Genomic DNA, 6131 nt, shown 5'->3' with positions numbered 1-6131 from the left:
TCCAATTCAAAACATTTCTGAAATTGGCAGTCGTTCTGTTATGCGCGGCTAAGATCTATGCCTTCAACCAAATCCATGTGCTTCTATTTCTTCCTCTTTTATGCGCCAACTATTTTCCGTCTTGAGCAAGCGCAATTTACATGGAGGGACAACATGGGTGTCCAGTACGATGAAAATGAATCCATAACTCGTCGTTGAATTTTTCAATGAACTAAGATTTACTCAATTATATAGAATCTGACAACTTAATCCGGAGAGGTTAATGAATTCCTTTCCGCTGCAAATTTTTCTCTCAGCATGCCCAATGGAAGAAAATGACATTTTGCTCATTCTGAAATTCTGAGAGCTCTTTTTTGGTCCATTAATTTATTTGTTGAGAAGTATTGATTTCTTTTTTGCAACGGAAAACAAAAGCTTGGAGATAAATTCCTTTTTTTTTTCTTTTATTTTAACTTTTTCAAAGCCTATTTTCTACCTTTACAAGACCTACAAAACTCTTCAGGAATCTATTTTGAGTGTTCTGTCTGTGCGTGTTTCGTTTGAGGATCATTGCACTACAGGTACTACTATTTTATTTAGAGCATACAATGGAATATCTTACAAGGTGGGGCAACTTTGGGATTTGCCTTTTCCGGAAGCTGAGAAAGTCCGTCTTTCTCTACCCTTTACCTTATCTTTAGGAAAAAAGTACGGTTTTCCTCATTTCTATGACTGCTACGTTACAGCATTGCACTGATCACCATCTTAAAGTTCCAATCCTTTAGAAAAAAAAAACAAAGAAAGAATTTTGATTCTGTCTCTAGGCATATGTATATCTAGCTCCTTGAGTTTGCATCAAAACATTTGCTCTGGTGAAGTAGAGATGCTAATCATTATCATTCTAGAACCCATCTAGATTAAATTTGCGGCCAAGCCGCATGTCAAGAAATTTAGTTGAAGTCGTTTCCGTATTTTTTAGACTATAAATCACGTTATTGTAGCAATTCCTCCTTTACCCCTTTTTGTTATTTGTTGTTTTTGTTATCGCTAATCTTCTTCAAACAGGAACTGACCAATCACGTTTGGCTCATTTTACCGTATTTGGCATGAGAATGAGGGTAATCTTCAATTCGGATCCCATTTCTATTCCAGAGAAAGCCTATAAAGATTAATAACCTATAAAAAGAAAAACTTATATAGAGACATAGTGTTTTCTAGTGTAGAATTGCATATATTATACATATTGCAAATACATTATAGTTATGAAAAGGAAAAAAAAATAGTAGCTTTTTGAAATGGAACTCCTCACACATTTTCTAGAAACCTTTGCTGAAGGTGTCTGTCGAAAAAAAAAGTAAAATCGTAGGTTGTGTAGATAGTCAATCGTTTGTTTTTATTGTTCTAACAAATGAGCCTTGATGCGTTTAAGATCTGGACTGGAAATTTTAAACGCTATAACTGAAGAAAACGTGCCATTAATTTACTCCAATGTTCCTCAGTGTTTAAAGCTTATATTCAGCAAGATTTACCCCATCGCCTTGAAGGCCATCCATGTTTGTGCCTGTGGTAAGTTCCATAAAATACTTGCTTTAGAAGGAAAGACGTAACCCCATTAGTTTTAGATTAACATATATTTGACATATATAAATTCAGTTTCCTTTCTTTCTTGAGAATGATACGAGGTTGTAAGATTCGATGCGAAAAAGATGTGAATGGGCTTCAAAGAGTCGTGAATCATTTTCTGTTTGCAGCTGACTATTGCTTTTTCCACTGACGAAAAAGTGGTAGCAGATGACAAACTGCGGATAATTGCAGCTGCGCGCCAGAATGGTTACCGAAAGGTTGTTACAAAGAACGTAGTGAAACGAAACAGATTGGGACCACTTAAAGAAAGGTTAACCGACCTTCACCACACTAATCAGTCAGGATAATGTATTGCTGAAGAGAGAACTTCACTAGGCGATTACCATCTCCCATTTGTGTTCCTCTCACACATAAGAGCATATTATCTCCCGACTCCTTCAAAAAAAAAAGAAAAGAAAGGAAAAATAGAAACGCCTTATATTATGGTATGGTTGAAGATTTTGGATACAGTACCCTTTTTGATTCTTAGAGGTTGATAGAAATGTCAAATCCATTCGCGCTTCACTTTTATTCTCTCAGATCTCACTGCAACAAAAAGAACAACACGTAATGAGCGAATACCGATTTCTACGGCCCTGTGTTTTGAAAAGAACTGTGGAAACAGTTTTTTGCTATAGGAGGATATCACCTGATTGCTGAACTAAATAAATTATCAGGATCAAAACACCCATTTCTGTAGTGAACAAGAATATCCTCTCACTTATCTGTCTCCTATCAATCTCATACCTGTCTGTACCCAAACATCCGATCCAGCGGATCCACCAATCGCTGACCTCTACCCCTACTTTCACTCCAAATAAACACTTTGCTCGACATTTGTATTACCAGTCATTCGACCAAAAGAAACTATATCAAGAACTTTCAGAGCTACCCTACGCATAACAAATGTCTGTTTTTACTTAAACATGGCCTAACAGGAATAGTTCTGAAAGTTTCAATACTCTCAAGATGAAATTCCACAAACATGTTTGAATCCAGAATGGACATAGTCGTTGTATGAAGAGCAGACAATAGCAGCTATATCCGCCCAGCTCAATATTAGCTCATAGTGTGTTACGTCATCTTTCTGCCGTCCTGTTCTATCCTTAAACAAAAAAGGAATGGACTAAAAAATTTATATTTCTAATATATTTGTAGAAACACATTTTACTCCATTCTTATGCTTGCTTATTTTAGATGTTAAATAGTTAAGTTCTAGGTTCTAATCTGGTAGCCTGCAAGTTCCCTACTACAGTAGTCCTTTCGTTTCCAACAACCAATGGCGAACCGCCCCGCCTTTTCACCTGGTGATTACATTACATTACTTTCGCTATTTGAAAAATGAAAAATTAAGCTAAGTGAGTTTGAATGAACAGTAGAATTAGAATTAGAATTTGCTCAGGATTCAGACTGAGTAATTGAGTTCTAACAACAGATTTATCGTTTCATTTTACAACACCTTGTTACATTAACACTGCTTTCATTTTTGAGTTACCCTGGTTTTTTGGAGTAATCAGACCTATATCAAAAAAAAATACGAAAAGGGTATGAACCAAAGATCCCGAAAGAACCAAAGATTTTTTTCTGGTGGAGGAGGTGGGGATCGGATACTGTCAGTCTCCGCTTAACTGCAAATGCAGTAACGTCGCCGATTGAGCAAAATATTCTCAAAATAGTTGATCTATCTACCCAGTTAGAAGTCCGTCCTATTTCTTGCCATTTGAAGTTACTGCTTTCGGAATCTGTGGTCTTTATCCTCGTTAAGGTCGCATAGGAGAAAGTCATGACACAAAACTAGACGATTTTTATGAAGGTATCGTTGTTTTTGAAGAACGAGAAGATTAGTTAATGATAATACGTGCTGCACGTGAACTAATCCTAAATACTAACACGTTCATGCCTCATGATTCATGTTGATTTTTTGCAATGGGCGTTTTGCGAACTACAAGATCAGTGTTTTCTAATCATTTTTTTTCCAAATTTTCTGAGGTTCACGCCTTCTTGAGAGCTCTAAGCAATACTCATATTTTGAAAATTTCGTGGAAGTTCACTTGCATCAACCAACTACAGCAAGATGCTTTCGAAGATAATGATCATCTGCATGAGACTGTTGAGAGTGATCGATTCGAAAAAAGTAAAGTTTAGATGGATGTTTTCCAGAGAGCCCTAACTGCTACTAAAGTACTTCTTAGTAACCATAAAATGCTCAAGAATAAATCCTCTCTTGTTTCTTAAAAAGTCCGGACTTCTACAGTAATTGCTTGCATCTGTACATGTACTCTATATATCTGCTCATAGTTTTTTTTTCGAAAACAAACAACTTCAAAAAAAGAAGGATGAATGCGTGACAACCGCCACCTATTAATACTACATCATGATCTCCATCCAGAAGTTGCAAAGCACACGATCTTCCCATATGGTTAGGAACGATTCAGAACGAAGACAAGAACTTCATGGTAAAGTAGTGGTGCTTTTCAACTGAGACGACAACGTCATAAAGCTAAATTTCCGAATTTAATTAAAAGTCGTCATATTTTCAAAAAGTTTATTTTTTGCCGAGTATTGATTGCTAAGGCGGTGATACCACAACCTGGAAACGCTAAGACTACCTCAAATTTTTGGCGTTGGTGAACACATTTGATAGGAGAGATTTTAGGTGTCGCTTCTGGCAAACAACACCCTTCAAGTATTCTAAAAGGGATCATTTGTCAATGGTGAAAGAAATTCAACTTTGCCACCGTTGTGACATCATTGCGTCACTATCACTCTGTCATATCTACAACTTACAAATCTACGTGTCATAGCTGAAGAAAAGATCTTTGAACTTCTTTCGCAGAAGCGATGAAAGGCGCAGATAATGCTCAAACAAATGCTGTCAAGAGAATAAAGACATTCCATCTTATTACATGAGAAAAACAGTTGAAGACGGAATAACATTCTTAAGTCGTGAGTTGTAAAAGAAGTAGGAAACAAGGCAATAACTCTAAAAATATTAATCCACAAGTTCCAAAAGTATATCACCAAAGAATATTCCCTCTGTCTCAAGAAAAATTCTTTTTGGTTAACAATACTGAACAGAAAGAAACTTTACTCGACACTTATGTATTGCAAAATGGTACTTTTAACACTCGCTCATGAAAACGAAGATTTTAGCGCACTTTTGGCTCTTCAATTGTTAGTTTCGAAAAATTCTTATAAAATATCTAAATGTCGCTTTATAGCGTTTTATTTCAAAATTCGAAATTTATGAAAAATAATCATCCTCATAATTCACTTCCACTTAGAATATCAACGGTCGGTTCCGAAAACTAACATCACTGCGAAGTTTGAGCCGATTCCAGATGGGTTTCTGAGTTTTCATAATACCCGCTAGAATACGGTCCGTCACAATACTGCACAAGCAACATGAGAATGTTTGGATTAGGAAAACTTATTGAAAAACACACAGCATGGATCATACGTTGCTGTAAAGTTTGGACTCGATCCCTTTCTCTTAAAAACCGCCCACTTTCCGTCCGCTATCATTTCTTTCTGGAACGAATTCTGCTTTCTGGATGAGACATTACAACTGTCTTATTTGTCATTTAATCATTTTTTCCCATAGATTGTTTAATGGCTGTCATTACTGACTAGGAGTATGTACGAAAGACATATGTTTATTCATTCCCAAATGCTACAGTGACTACAGTGATTCGGCCTGTTTCTGTACTGTTTTAACGGTTCTTTTCAGATCAGAAAAAAACAACTTCATAATCATTAATTCAGCTATCCACTAAAAAAATCAGGTGACTTAGAGAATGGAACAAAATGGTATTATCGAACTCTTTTCAAGGATCTCAAGTTTGGATGTATTTCGATCTGATATTGGTGAAAATGAATCTTTGCCTTGGCTTGAGAACGTTACAACGAAAATCTTTAGGATTTCTCGAAGTTTAAATATTACAAATAATCCATGTCCACGTAAAGAAGTGCCTCTTTGAAGGACGGAAGCAACCCCAAGTTCATTCTGGACTCTCTTCATTCTCGAAGGAGAGCTACAGAACACGTACTAAAATCCATAAATCTAAATATTGAAACAAAAAACTTGCTGAATGATACATCTAGTCACGAAAAAACACTATTTGAAGTTTTTAGCTCTCGTTTACTTCCGTAACCTCGGATATATATGGAGAGAGTCCAATTATTTGCCTGGAAAATATTGCCAAGAGTCAGTGCATGTTTCTAATTACATATACATATAAATTTGTCACAATATAAAACACTTAAATCATTAGAATTTTATGGCTTACAAATAACCAGCCGTTCATATCGACACTTGTGCTTTGAAGGTTTTTGCCTCATGATTACTTTAAGACCTGAGAACATAACATATTTTGATAGAAATATGAATTTTATTAATACTCCAGGTATGTCTTCCTTTAAACTTTCAGGAAGCTTTGTAAATTTTCTCACATAGGGAATTGCCACAGTGACCACATTCAATGAGGTCTGAATAAACCATGAAAAAAACAAACGGATCAGCTCATGAA

The sequence above is a fragment of the Necator americanus genome, chromosome X (genome assembly GCF_031761385.1).
Source record: "Necator americanus strain Aroian chromosome X, whole genome shotgun sequence".
NCBI classification, from domain to species: Eukaryota; Metazoa; Nematoda; class Chromadorea; order Rhabditida; family Ancylostomatidae; genus Necator; species Necator americanus.
Note: the sequence above shows the minus strand (reverse complement) of the source record.